Genomic DNA, 15,595 nt, shown 5'->3' with positions numbered 1-15,595 from the left:
TCCTTTTAGGGAAAACCATTTTGATTGCTTGAGTTGTTAACTGCTGATTAGAGCAAGCTCAATAAATTCCAATCCATGTTGCTTTTCAAATAAATGTCGTTGATCCTCTCAGTAAATCACCACTTGATGCTAAGTGGGATAATGAACACTGGAGCAAACATAGCCCAAGTCTAGCCTCACTTCCATTGTCTTCTATAATCTTGGAGCTCTCTAAATCCGGTTCTTGGCAATGATCTGAATCATATGCACACATCCCCATACTCCCTCTCTCCTACCCTCGCATATACTCACTCCTGGAATGCATCTTCACTTCTTGATCACCCTAACGTAATATTGTCTTTGTAACACATGCCTGTAATTCCAGCCCTTGAGAGGCTGAGGCAGGCGGGTTGCAAAGCCAACCTGGACTATAGAAGCTCTGTCTCAAAATCTGAAGTATAAGGAACAAAACTCAAAGTTAAACTGTCATCCTGCTTTTCAAAAGCTCTCATGTGAAACTTCCTCTGACGTCTCTTCCATCTCTACACTCTGCCTCTGCCTGGCACATACCTCTACCGTTGGACTTACCATACTATACCATGAAATGTTTATGCATAAGTACTGTAGTAGATACTGTATAGTTATAACCCTAATGCCCAGCAGAATATCTGTAACTAAGAAATCAATAAATTGTTGAATACATAAAAAATAGGAAAATGGACTGACGCTCTGCCTACTGTGCTACAGGATGAATATAGGAGAGCAGGATGAGAGATACCATAATAGAGGGAGCCATTACAGGTTTGGGGAGAGATCTGGCACTAGTGAGATTTTCAGAGATCTACAAGGATAACACCAACTGGCATTCTAAGCAATAACAGAGAAGCTACCTTAAATGCCCTTCCCTGATAATGAGATTGATGACTACCTTTATGTACCATCGTAGAGCCTTCATCCAGCGGCTGATGGAAGCAGAGGCAGACATCCACAGCTAAACACTGAACTGAACTCCTGGAACCCAGTTGTAGAGAGGGAGGAGTGATGAGCAAAGGGGTCAAGACTGGACTGGTGAAACCCACAGAAACAGCTGACCTGAACAAGGAGGAGCTCATGGACCCCAGACTGATGGCTGAGAGGCCAGCATGGGATTGATCCAGACCCTCTGAATGTGGGTGTCTGTGAGGAGGCCTCAGCAATCTGTGGGACCTCCAGTGTAGATCAGTATTTATCCCTTGCATACAAATAGACTTTGGGAGCCCATTCCACATGGAGGGATGCTCTCTCAGCCTGGACTCTTGGGGGAGAGCCTAGGCCATGCCCAGGATGATATGACAGACTTTGGAGATCCCCCATGGAAGGTTTCACCCTCCATGGGGAGCAGAGTGGGGATTGGGTAGGAGAAGGGGGTATTGGGGGGCTGGGAGGAGGGGAGGGGAGGCGGCTGTGACTGACATGTGAAGCAAGCCTGTTTCTAATTTAAATTTTAAAAGTGGGGGAAAATGGGAAAATGAACAAAATATGCACAGATATTTTGTGGACCACAGTCAGATAAATTTGCATGGCAACGGAACTCAAGACAGCATTATCAACAGCATGGGTAACCTCAAAACCTGATCACTATATGAGTTCTTGGTCTCAACTCAAGACCTACCCAGTCAGACATCACGAGTAGGGACCAGGAATCCAGTATTAACAAGTCCCCCAGGATGCTGATACAAGCAAGCTTATACACATTGGCCTGGAAATACAGAAGGCAACAGCTGTCTCAGTGAAGCCTCTAAGGAGCCACACTTGGGCTCAAGAGATGATTCAGAAGACTAAGCCACACACCACCAAGTCCCATGACCTGAGTTGGATTCCTGAGATCCACAGAGTAGAAGAACTGACTCCCACAAGTTGTCCTCGAACTTCCACTTAGGTAGTCTCTCTGTCTCTCTCTGACACACATACACGTGCACACACACACACACACACACACTTGCCACTGTAATATTAAGTAGTATGGCTTAATAATAAAGTTCAAATGCCAGTAGTTTTTGAGAAGCCATGTTCTGTGTCCAGTGGTTACACATTGTCAGCAGCCTGGAAGACTCCTTCTTTGGCTTCCCCACACCTCCATGATGGTGTCTCCGGACTCATGCTTCTAGTTCCAAAGCTCTCTTCACTCTAGGTCATAGGTATTGTTTGTAGAATAGAAACCATCTATTTCTTCAATACCTGCTTGTTGGAAAGCACCTTGTGTCAACCTACTGACTCAATACCTCTACTTAAAGTCTTACTGGACTATCACTTACCTTCACAACCCAACTCACCACTTTGTATGTGGCACTGTCTGAGTCACTTACCTGTTCCTACATAGCATTGTCCCCATATTAAGGGGCTTTAAACTGCATACTTTTATTATCTCACAATTGTGTGGGCCAGGACTCTGAGCTAGCTGAGGTGGGGGTCATCTCCGAGGGCTAAAATCAAGGCTCAACTAGAAAAGGATGACTCCAAAACTCACGGAGGTATCTGTGGACAGATTTCCTTAACAACTGTGAGGATGAGGACCAGAAGTCCTTGCTTTGTGAACCTGTCACCTGTGGCTGATGCTGTCACCAAACAGTCATCTAGGAAGATGAAAGTCACTGTGCTAGGCAAGCTATTCATAGGCCTGGTGTCTTACCACCATCCCCTAATCTACACAGTGGAGAACAAGCCCTTAGTGTGTGCCAAGTTAAGGAGAGAATTGATGATACAAGCACATGGATTCAAGGAAATTGGAATCACTGGACTAATATATATTTCTATAAGGACTTATCCTTCCGAGGACGGCATCCAGACACATCCTCTCCTCCCAGGAGATCACATGGCAACTCCTTCTTTTGACTACATTTCCAAGAATCCTCCTTGACCTCTAGTACCACCTATCTTGCTTCCCTATTGGCTAACAGTGCTTTATTTATCAACATATACACAGAAGGACTTCCCCCATCACCTAATAGTCAGAGCCTTGCTTGGATGTGAACTCTAACTTTAGGGCTCCAAACTATTCTGCCAGATCAGTGATCTTTGCAACTGTACGGTTGAATTCTTGTGCTGAGTTTAACATTTGTCCTATTAGTCTTTAGTTTTTCTGGTTATTGTTTACCCTGTTATGAGTAAACTCATCATTTTTGTTGTTGTTTTTAAATATCCAGTGATTTTTGTGGTCTCAGCAGCCATGGAGCTAGATGATTGCAAACCGAGGTCATTTGCTTTTCACATAGCTCAATGTGAATTATTGCCATCGTCTGCATGGTAAAAAGACACTCAAGTAAGTTAAAAGACATGTGCTTTTGTCAAGATCCTAGCTCCTCCAGGTGCCATTATGTTCATCTGTTAAATAAGGCCAGCGAAGTAGAAGTCTTTGCAAGGCTCTTTGGTGTGTCTAGCATAGTGAGATGCTGAAAGTAGAAATAGACTGAAAATTCCACTAAAGCCACTTGGATCCTCACACTTCTACTTCTGGTGAGGCAGTGGGCCCCATTAGGCACACATTCACCCCCTGGGCTTTCTCGAGTTATTTACTGAATCAACAGAATTCCAGAGAGATGGTTTCCATGTCCTCATGTCCTTTTAAAAAACTGTATACGGCTTGCGAAGTGAACAGAGAGATAAAATCCAACCCTTCTTTCTATTGTTTCCAGCTTTCCCTTTCATCTTTTCCCTGCCTTTCAATTTACTAAAGCCCTGAACTGAGAGATCACCGCCACGCTGGCCTGCCTTCGTTGCCACTTTGAACCAGTCTCCTCTAAAATGCATATAAGCCGAATAAAAAATGAATTACAAAATGAAAGGGTTGCTCCTGCATCCGTTCCTTGTTATTTCTTCTATTTAATCTTTTAAAACATTTGTCTCTGAAACCTTCACAGGACAGATCCAAACCAGCCATTTGTAATTAAAATAAAATCCGATTTTAACAGACTCAACTCAGCCTCACTGAGGGTGATATTAATTTCTGATTTCTCAAACTGATTGGCAGATTCTTTGAGTTTGATCAACTCTGGCCTGGCTTATTGCTTTCAAAAGATTTATTAAAACAAGGTATAAAGAAAGCCAAACTATCACCATGCCAATCAAGGTCTCTCATGCTCCAACGGCTACCCTTCCCCACTCCCAGGCATTCCAAAAAGAAGAAACACAACACTATCTGACTGTGTTCACCTTCCGGCCTCACATCATCTTCCTTCAGGAAGTCAATGTCCCAATCTCTTTAATACACAAGACCTGCGATGCTGGATTGGACCTACTGTAGTTTTCCTCAATGCTGGTAAAGACTCTATCTCAAATGTAGTCATATTCTGAGGAAACAGAGGTCAGGACTTCAACACGGGACCTGGAGGGAGGAGACTGAATTCAGCGTACACAGATATGCTCGCCCTGAGTTGAGAGCAGAACATTGCGATTATACAACTGGAGAGGATGAAAGAGGAATTGCGAGAGATCTGAGGGTGCAACGTAGTTGCCCAGACATAACAGTGGAAATTCTTAAGTTAAGACGGTCCGTGTAAAGAAAGCCCCGGGATGAAAACCAGTGTTAGGAAAAGCGCATTCCTGATTTCTCTGTGTTCTTCACTCAAGCAACTAGCAATTGTCTTACATGAGACTTGAGAGGAGGCTATGGCTATTTATTCTAAATAGGAACATATCATCTGTAGGGAGAAAGAGTTCATAAGACCCAGGAATCTCAAATAAACAAATAAATAATATAAAAACACAAAACTCAGGAAGTTCAGAAAGCTGCAAGACTCACCCCCCTCACCCCGTGTTATAAGAATAATAACCAATTTCTGGAGAGAAGAGACCCTTTTCAGTGCAGCTGCCTGCAAATTATGCAATGAGTTCCCAGGATGCAGCTTACACGTCACCCATGCTGAGACGAGTTTAGGTGATGTGGCTGCCCTTGGGATGCCTATGCTTCTGTAAGGAGCCCCATGAAACCCACTGGTTCACCAAGCTGGATGTGAGGAGAATTGTTCTCATCTGCCATCAGTGCCCTATCTGGGATGAACAGACACTTGTCCGTGTTGGCCCAGCGACAGTCCCAGATGGACACCTTAAGTGCCCTGAGTTTCACTAAAGCAAATGTCGCCTCCCAAGAAAACGCTGATAAATGGTGGCAAAGCCCGGTTCATACTCAGTGTTTTTTCTACCCCCACACACTGCCTGAAACACTCACCATGCCAGTGATCACATTTTTAAAACATTAACTTTTGTAAAGGACTTCTAATTTGTCTTGCCTTGATATAGATGGATTCTACAGCTACAGGTGAAATCTGAATGCACTGTCTGGACCTGAGCTGTATGCAATAGTAACTACTATCCATGTATTCCTAAATATATTTAAATCACTAAGTTTGGTGGGGAAGCATTGTTTGTTTGTTTGGGGTTTGTTTGGTTGTTTGATTGGGTTTTTTGAGACAGGATTACTCTGTGTAGTCCTAGTTGTCCTAGAACTCACTCGGTAGACCAGGTTGGCCTTGAACTCAGATATCTGCCTGCCTTTGCCTCCTGAGTGCTGGGATTGAAGGCATGTGCCACCAATTAACCACTAAGTTTTGGCTGCCTACTTGTGTGTGGAAGTTACCACCACAGACAGCATAGACATTGAGTAGGTTTTCCTTCTGCAAGTTCTCTTGGGCAATCCAACATATTTGAGAAATCGAGAAGCATCTCTTCCAGGGAGCCTGGTGAAGCTTCACTGTGAGACTTCTTCAAACAGTATAGGATGGCTTGTTTCTACCTCAAATATACATATTTGCAGAAGAAACAAGCCTTTCTTGAAAACCTCTGTTGTAGAATTCAACTTCCCACTGACTTTTATTCAAACAAGGCTCAACTTTTTTGCAAGGTCAAAAGTTATAAAGAAACATTGTTGACACTACTTAATATATATCATGTTGGGTAGAGCTGGGCAGTGGTGGCACACGCCTTTAATCCCAGCACTTGGGAGGCAGAGGCAGGTGGATCTCTGTGAGTTTGAAACCAGCCTGGTCTACAAGAGCTAGTGCCATGGCATGTTCCAAAGTTACACAGGGAAACCCTGTCTCAAAAAAATTATGTTGGGTAACCTCAAACGACCCAATATTAATCCTAGATTATCTCAAAACCTCTACCTTTCTGAAGAAACTGCGGATTTTCTCCCACATGTAAAACACTATGGCCATGCCTAAATGATACTTCATCTCAGTGTTCAAGCATCAGTGAGGAATTCCTCTGCTAACATGCAAATTTGAAGATGAGACTTTACAACTACAGCTTTTCCTAAATTCACAAAGAACTGTGTTATAATAGGAAAACGGCAAAACTAATCACCTTATATTTTAGCAATAACAAAATCAGGTAAGATTTTGTGTTTTCAGAGATGTGAATGAACACTATGAGACATATTGAGTGCATAATAGCGGAGAGTTCTGAGTGGCACTTGCCTTGAGAAAAGGCTCAAAATTCCAGATAGAGTGCATCTCAGTAGGTGTGCATCTCAACGGTACCCTAAGAAGCCTTAAGAAGGTTTGCCAAACACAAGACTCTGTAACTTTTCCCCAAACCCATTAAGTCAGAATCCTCTTGGCAGAATATTGGTCTTTTATAAGCTCCTTGGATAACTCTTCTTCAACTAAAATTTAAGGCGATCATGAATTATGAAATAAAATAGAAAGCCCATATTCTTGATGTAGAGTCTGTGGGGAGGGACTATTAGTCATTCTGGCTATAACAGTTCCGTGCAAGTCAAGGAAGAAGACCATTTATAAAGTAGATAGCATTAAATGTTTTGTGGCTGTTTTCTCCTGTTCTGAAAGTGAAATATGGACAGTATTTTCAGTTATCATTAGAAAGTCAGAAGATGCCTCACGTCTATGCACAGTTACCTAATGTGTACACAATTACATGGTTCTCTTAAACACAAAGAATGGAGGAACAGAACTTGTGATGGCCACGTTCTAAGTCTTGGGATTTTAGAGGCTTTCTTTTATTATCTTGTAACCTTTTCACTATAAAAATCAGATATAAAAGAAGTGCGTCCTAAAAATATGCCTAGGGAATGGAAGCTACAAGTGAAATGCTAACAATTAGTAAAAGGCATCAGGATTTGAAAACATTAGTCAATTCTTTTAAAGATGAAAACAAGGAGGACACTGTGGTCCACTCCTGCAATCACAGCATTTAGGAAACTCGAACAGGGAGATTATCCTAGATTCAAGGCTCCTGTGGGACATAGAGTATCACTTCAGTTATCATCAAGTGTCCCAATCAACCTGTTGATTTCATTTAATATTTTGACAAGGAGTATAGAAAGAAAAAGGGGGCAAATTTATTTAGTTAATAACAATAGATCTTGCCCGGCAATTATAATGTGCAGAATAACCTGGAATTGTGAAGGGAAATGGTATATGTGTCTTTGTATATCACCAAGTGTTGAGAAGACAACAGAGGAATTTAAAGGAATGTGAATGAAGAGAACAAGCAGGCCTTTCCGGAAGGCTAAATGAGCACCTACTGTGTGCTTGGCAGTCGTTGGTATGTCTTCTGCGCATTTCAGCACTTCACAAACCTAGTCAATGCAAACCTGAGCTCACCTTGTGCCACTGAGTCAACTCAAAAGAAAATCCCAAGCTGCGCGTTGGTGGCGCATGCCTTTAATCCCAGCACTCGGGAGACAGAGGCAGGTGGATCTCTGTGAGTTCGAGGCCAACCTGGTCTAAAGAGCGAGTTCCAGGACAGCCTCCAAAACAATACAGAGAAACCCTGTCTCAAAAAACCAAAAGAAGAAGAAGAAGAAGAAGAAGAAGAAGAAGAAGAAGAAGAAGAAGAAGAAGAAGAAGAAGAAGAAGAAGAAGAAGAAGAAGAAGAAGAAGAAAGAAAGAAAGAAAGAAAGAAAGAAAGAAAGAAAGAAAGAAAGAAAGAAAGAAAGAAAGAGAAAGGAAGAAAACCCGAAAACCCCAGAGAGTCTCTTTTACACCCTGAGATACTGCTGTCGTCTGAGTCACCATTTACTTTCCACCAGGGAGGAGGGGCTGGAAAACACACTTAGAAACAACTTCCCACCTGCTAAATCATTTTCCTTGGCAAGTGCCCACAGTGTTGCTGACACAGCCTGGAGACCTGTGTGTGATAACCAGCATTTTTGCCCCTCCTTTTTAGGAATCAGGAGCCCTCTTCATGAACCTGTTGCTATCTAAATAAACTGAAGTGGTGACAGGTGTAAGCTATGGGACTCATTCTCTTCTTCTTTATCCTGGCAAGAGGATCCATCACCCTTCTGAAAAGACACTCGGTCCCTGGAAACACGATTTTAATGCTTCGCCAAAGCTCCAGGAAGCCTGAGGATGTTTTGGAAGTTAGCCAATCAGGCGTGTCTGCCGGGGCGTCTGCTCCCCTTTCACTCAGCTAGCCTTCACTGTCTGGATGCTTTTATCCTTAGCTAGCCAGCAGCAGATGAGCCTGAGGCAGCAAATGAGATCTAACAAGAACAGCTTTGCATCCTCTGTAAGCCAAAGGCTTGACACAGAAGGGGCAGCAGGGGCTCCAACCAATGCTTGGACGGCTTACAGGCAGCGGGATTGAGCACAGCCCTGCAGGAAACAATGGGGTGGCCACGAAAAATGTTTCTCCCATGAGGGAGAAAATAATATTCTCTGGCTTTTTTATTCCATATCCTTTTTCAAAAATAGGTTATTTTCTTTTACATGTCAATCCCAGTTCCCTCTCCCTCCGCTCCCCTTCCCCTCACCAGCCCCCTATTTGGACATTTGGCAAATGTTTTACCTTCTGGTTTTATTATATACATCTTCAAATAGTATTTGAAATTATTTCTGTATGTAAATTAAGTATAAACGTGCAAGGAATGAACAAATACAGAAGTAAACTAATATTTGCCATGACAAAAAAATAGGTTATTTTCTCAAACAATATATCCTAATTATGGTTTCCCCTCTGTCTTCTCCTCCCAGTTCCTTCCCACATCCTCTCCCCTCCTTCCCTCCTCCCCTCCTCCCATCCTCCCATCTCCCATCCAGGTTCACTCCCTTCTGTCTCGCATTATCCCAGACTTCAAAGGGATAATAATAGAACATAAGATAGAACAGAGCCCATCACATTGGGGTTGGATAAGACCAACAGAAGGGCTCCAAAGGAGGCACAAGAATCAGAGATCCACTTGTTAACACACTTAGGAATCACATAAAAAACACTGAACTACAGCCCATAAGACAGAACACATGGAGGACTGCTTCAGACTGACGCAGGCTCTGTGTATCCTGTCTCAGTGTCTGTGAGCTTCGCTTTGTCGTCCTGGTCCCTACTTTCCCCTCTGTCTCTTACTGGCCCGCTTTGCCTCTCTTTCATGGGGCTACCTGAGCACTGAGGGGAGGGACTTATATACTGTCCTTTTAATAAGTGCAATAACCCTCGAGTTATTTTTCTCTCTCTCCCCTCTTAGACCCTGAGCCCCTTAGAGGTGAAAATGCCGCATACTCATCTCCTAGATCTTGGGAGATATCTAGTAAGAAGTTTTAAATTTCCAATGTATAAATGAGAGTGAATCAATACCCCTACGCATGTTTTCTATATCCCTGCTGGGGTTTGCTTGTTCGGATTTTAAGAATGTTACTTTTCGCCAAGCGGTGGTGGCGCACGCCTTTAATCCAAGCACTTGGGGAGGCAGAGACAGGCGGATCTCTGAGAGTTCGAGACCAGACTGGTCTACAGAGCAAGTGCCAGGACAGGCTCTAATGTCACAGAGAAAACCGTGTCTCGAAAAAAAAAAAAAAAAAGAATGTCAGTTTTCATTCCAGTTCATCTCTCTGGAACTGCCTTTAGTAACATGTCCAGAGTCTTCTCTCTTCAGTACTATTCCGTGGCTCTCGGAGAACTATAACCTCTTGTTAATCCCAGCAGAGAAAACCCTTTCCTAGCTCCTCCTTTTCTGGCAAATGAGTTCATCCTTGTATTAATTCATCTAGCCAGCCCCATTTTTGGTCTGACCCTCTTGAAAGATTACGGTACCCCAATACTAAGTTTCTCCACCAATGCAATAAATCAGATCAGGCCAAATTAAAGCCTAGATTTTAATCTGAGAAATGCATTCCCCGGTGGACCGAACGGAAGAGGAGAAACCACAAGGGAGAACCATGAGGGGAAATCTGTGGGCCAGACCTTAAATATGCCTGCTGCCATTCTTTTAGACACGATGAACATGGACTAAAGCTCTGACATTGTGAGCAAGCCCTCAATTAAATGCTATCTTTTATAAGAGGTTGCTTTGGTCATGGTGCCTCTCCACCACAATAGAATGGTGACTGAGACAATGTCCTACCATGACATCACACACACACACACACACACACACACACATTCATACCAACGTTTTTGGATGAATGAATGAATAAATTTTACAAAGTTCCAAAATACTTCACTCACTACTTGCATTCCTGTGGGAACTGTTTAGATGTTGCTTTTTAAGCATGGGTTAAAAAAGTAACAGGGAAAAACAGTTGTAAAAGTAATGGAGAAGCTACCAAGGCAACTAAATATTGAGGACTGTGAAATGAAAGCTAAGACTCAAAGCAGATTGAAGAAAATGATAGTCATATTGTCGCAAAGGGGTAAAGGCTGGGCTGGTGAAACCCACAGAGACAGCTGACCTGAACAAGGGGGAGCTCTTGGACACCAGACTGATGACCGGGAGGCCAGCATGGGACTGATCCAGACCCCCTGAATGTGGGTGTCAGTGAAGAGGCCTAGGCAATCTATGGGGCTTTGGGTAGTACATCAGTATTTATCCCTGGAATACAAATGGACTTTGGACTTTCCTCTTGGGGGAAGGCCCTGTCCTGAATGAAATGACAGACTCTGGAGATCACCCATGGAGGGCCTCACCCTCACTGGGGAATGGAGTGAGGATTTGGAGGGGGGCTGGGGTGGCTGGAGGGGACGAGGGAGGAGGAGAGGGAGAGGGAGCTGGGATTGACATATGAAGTGAAGCAATCTTGTTTCTAATTTAAATAAAAAAGTTAAAAAAAAAGATAGCCATATTGTCAACCAAAAACACAGTTTTAAGATGGCTGCTGATTTGAAAGGACTTAGTGACTTTTCCCTAAGTAGTCAATAAGTGTTGACTGTAGGTTTCTAGGCACAAAGAACAATTCTAAGTTCTGGTTTCAGATAGATAGCATTTTTCCTTTGGCACACTACACACCAACTATATGTGAAATACAATAAAAATCTACGACTTGTAAGATCACTTTTAAAACTAATAGAAATTTTTCTATTTTTTTCCAGTCTTAACAAAATCCTCAGCTATTTCGACAAGTCTTTACTAAAAACTGCTGCTGAGGTCATACATGATGGAACATGCCTGTAATCCCAGTACTTGGGAGGCAGAGGATCTCTGTGAGATCAGGGACAACATGGCCTAGATGGGGTGTTCCAGGATAGCCAGGGCTACATAATTGAGAGACTCTGCTTCAAATGGGAAGGAGGCAGGGAGAAATAGAGAGAAAGAAAGAGACAGAGAGAGAGAGACAGAGAGAGAGAGAGAGAGAGAGAGAGAGAGAGACAGAGAGAGAGAGACTGAGAGAGAGAGGAAAGTCTTTCAAAATAATCATTTCAGTTTAAGGACAGGTCCATGGTGGTTCATGTGGATTAGTATCAGACAGTTAAAATGGACAGGGTAAAAACCACAAGGCATAAACTGTATATAAAGAAGTGCAGGCAGCTGAGGAATTCAGAGAGTATAAGAAATCGTCTTCCCCAGGGAAGAGTGCACTAACCGGCTATCCACTATCAAGGGGTCAGCCTTGAAAACATACACACAGGTAATCTTAGTTACACAGACTGAGAAGGATATATTTAGAATATATGTATATGCACATCTATATGTGTATACACAGACACGCATGTAATTCCAGAAATTAATGAAAATAGAGGCCATGAATTTGAAAGAGAGCAAGTAGGGTGTATGTAAAGGTTTGTGGGGAGGAAAGGAAGGAGGAAAATGATGTAATTATATTATAATTTTAAAAGTAAAAGAAATAGCCGGGCATTGGTGGCACATGCCTTTAATCCCAGCACTCGGGAGGCAGAGGCTGGTGGATCTTTGTGAGTTCGAGGCCAGCCTAGACTACAGAGCAAGTTCCAGGAGAGCCTCCAAAACAACACAGAGAAACCCTGTCTTGAGAAAAACAAAACAAAAAAAAAGTAAAAGAAATAATATTTAAAAATTAAAAAAGAGAAACAGCCCACAATTTTGAGTTGGAGAGGCAAATAAGATGCTGAGCAGAAATGCCCATGACGGGGGAATTAAAGCAGACATGATCTTATATCAAATGGCAGAGCCTTGTTTGGACTCACCACACTGTGGGCAGGTTTCTTCTTAGATCCACCTGCTTCTACTCAGTCCCTCTGTCCAGTCAACAGTGTCTATGGTTACCACCAAAGTTTGCTGTAAGTTAGCATACTTAGAAATTTCCAACTGAAACTGTTTTCATTAGTACAATAGAGTGGTCACTAATGTCATTTTAAGGGGGTCGATACTGAATCTCACTATAAGTACAAAGGGTTCCTTCTGAATTCAACGCCCTATGTGTCTGTGTGCTGTGGAGTATTATTTTAACTCGGCAAATATGTGTTACATTTGTTTATGCTACGGGATATTGCTTTAACTGTGTACAGTTTTTTCTTCATTTGTCTAACAACGTAAGGTTGTGTGCTTAATTATGTAAAGATGTATCGAGTTTGTTTCACCTTGCCTGCCTAAGGCACCTGGTTGGTCTAATACAAAGCTGAATGACCAGTAGCAAGGCAGGAGAGGGATAGGCAGGGCTGGCAGTCAGAGAGAATGAATAGGAGGAGAAATCTAGGCTCAAGAAGAAGAGAGAAGAAAGGAGGGAAAGAGGGAGAAAGAGAGGGAGGTGCCCAGGGTCCAGCCAGGCAGCCACCAGCCAGAGAGACAAGAGAAGTCGTGAAAGATATACAGAAAAAAAAAGTAAGAAAGGTTAAAAAAAAAAAAAAACAGAGTGTAGGGAGAGACCATATACCCATGACCACGCCCCTTGCGGGTACGTGGTCTCTCCCTATAGCAGAGGCAAAAGTTAGATAAGGAGAAGCAGGTTAATTTATATTAAAAGAAAAAAGCTAGCCAGAAATGACAGTAACCTAAGCTGAGTATTCATAACTAACAATAAGTCTCCCACGTCATGATTTGGGAGCTGGTTGGTGGCATAAGAGAAAAAGTCTGGTACATCTCTGTATTTGTTTCCAGCTTCATTTCTTGCTATTTGCTGTAGAAAGGTATCTTCATGTGTCCAAGATGGGAGAAAATTGGAGTGATTTTCATGCTGGAGACCAGCTGTGAAGCAATAAAAATGGAAATCTACACGGCATAAAGAAAATGGGAATCCCAAAGACAAGAGATAGAAGTGAAATTTCACAAATATTTTACATCTAAATACACTGTGTTAGGTTTCAGGGTTTGTGAGACTGAACGCCAAATGTAAAATCTCAATGTCAGAAATAAAGACCTTTATAATCTACTCAGCTGGTAGGAGAATTTCCAATATTGACTCATTCAGAACACTATAATAGATATTATTAAAGATGCATATAAGATAGGTCACATACACGTAGGAAAATGAGTATCCTGTAATTTTTTATACTATTGCTTATAGATGTCCTACAAAGTGACATAAAATGAGGGTATGTCACAGGAATAGTTAATAACTATCTATATCCTTCAGTTACACTCTTTGACAGTAACAATAGTTACTATTAAGGGGAATCAGGGACACCAATGACTTTGCTTGACAACAACTTCATTTTTAGTGTGAGCTTTGTAATTATTCTAAAATCTCTGCATATATAGTTTTCAAACTATTAACAGTACTGAACTGAACTATTAACAGACAAGAATTGTTAGAGACTTAATACTAGCCTTGTTGTACTTCAAAGGGATCTGAAAGATGCTTTTCTAATTCATTGAGCAATATTTATTTAAAACCAATTTTGTGCAGGCAAGACGCTAACACACAGTTGCCAGTTCCAAAGAGCTTATTGTCACATGTGATAATTAGAAAGTGGTGAGACAGTGACTGTCAGATTGGAGCTGCTGTCACTCTAGGAATACCTGGGCCTCACAGCACTTGGTCAAAAGCATTGGGATTTCACTTCACTGATGAAGAAAGTTTCTGCTGCACAGTCTGGTCCAGCAGCCACCCCAACACCAAATAAACACACAGATGCTATATTAGTTACAAAACTGTTAGCCAATGTCTTAGGCTTCTTATTTGCTAGCTCTGCCTTAATTATTAACCCATGTCTATTAATCTAAGTATTGCAATGAAGCTGTTCCTTACCAGGTAACTCTCAGGCATGTTGTTACTCCTTTGTAGCATGGTGACTCTGTGGCTGGTTCCATTTGCCTCCCTTTCCCAGAATTCTCCTTGTCTCCTAGACCCACCTATCTTCCTGCCTCACTTCACCACTGAGACTTGGGACAGAAACTTTTCCTAATGTGTGTGACAGCTGAGGAAACCACTTACCTGAGTTCCTCCACTGAGACACACAGACATAAAAATTCTTACCTTATAGGATTGACTGAATGAAGTGTGTTTTCCGGGTTTAAGTAATTGTTCTGTAAGTGGTCCTCACTGTTGTTGGTAGAGATGGAGCTAGCAGTGGGGCTGGCTTGAACTGCCGGGGAGCAGCAGGGCCTCTGAAGACTGTGTGGGATTTTACTCAGCTGCAAAGAGAGCGAAAGCATGTTAGACAAAAAGGACAGAAGCAAAAAGAGAATCGAGAGGGGTGTTTGTTTAGGAAAAGAATCTGCACTTTTAAATGAGATACTCATTTGGCCAGGGGTCAGGAAAAATGGTAAGAAATTGGACAGGGTCATAAAAATTTAAGTTGGAGCATTCTATTCAGTCCAACCGGGACTCCTGTTTATCGGAATACGGAAACACTGTGCCTGGAAACAAGCTCACACACAAGCTCACACACAAACACAGACACAAATTCACACACAAGCACAGACACATCATTGGTGTAGGGAAAGCATGAATTTTTTTTTCTTGGTTTTTTGAGACAGGGTTTCTCTGTATTGTTTTGGAGGCTGTCCTGGAACTCACTCTGTAGACCAGGCTGGCCTCGAACTCACAGAGATCCGCCTGCCTCTGCCTCCCGAATGCTGGGATTAAAGGTGTGCCAGCCACCAATGCCCGGCCGGGAAAGCATGAAATTGGGTCTGTTCCATTAGGGTAGAGTGACCTGCAGGCAAGGGAAAGTCTTTCCTGTGAGATGACAAAAACCTCGTTAGTCTGAACACATTTCCGTGTTCCTTTTTTCTCAGAAATGCTATCACTGTTGACAAGAGGTAAGAAATGAAAACACCCTCTCCCGTGTGAAGGACAGAGCTGTGTAGACAGATGGATTCGTGCATATTCGTTTATACAGTTAAATTCTCAAAAAGTGTACCATGCATTTCAAAGCACAACTCCATAACAGTGGTCTGAAAAATGCAGGAGTTGCAAAATTGATGCGAACCAATTAATCGTGGCCAATCCGCACAAACGTACAACAGTTAAGCACATTCAAGATA

The 15,595-nt window shown here is 42.4% G+C and overlaps 1 protein-coding gene across 4 annotated transcripts in view; it reads right to left on the bottom strand.

Annotated features, from left to right (window-relative positions):
* LOC101835943 (protein SMG5-like) overlaps positions 1-15,595 on the bottom strand; it is a 103,960-nt gene that overhangs the window by 15,083 nt on the left and 73,282 nt on the right. For all 4 annotated transcript variants that reach the window (XM_040730454.1, XM_040730452.1, XM_040730453.1 and 1 more), the window contains one exon: positions 14,583-14,740. The gene's annotated coding sequence lies outside the window, so the exon portion shown is untranslated. The remainder of the gene's footprint in view (positions 1-14,582; positions 14,741-15,595) is intronic.

This window comes from Mesocricetus auratus, unplaced genomic scaffold (genome assembly GCF_017639785.1).
Source record: "Mesocricetus auratus isolate SY011 unplaced genomic scaffold, BCM_Maur_2.0 Super-Scaffold_100023, whole genome shotgun sequence".
NCBI classification, from domain to species: domain Eukaryota; kingdom Metazoa; phylum Chordata; class Mammalia; order Rodentia; family Cricetidae; genus Mesocricetus; species Mesocricetus auratus.
Note: the sequence above shows the minus strand (reverse complement) of the source record. Positions and strands in the feature narration are given on the sequence as shown.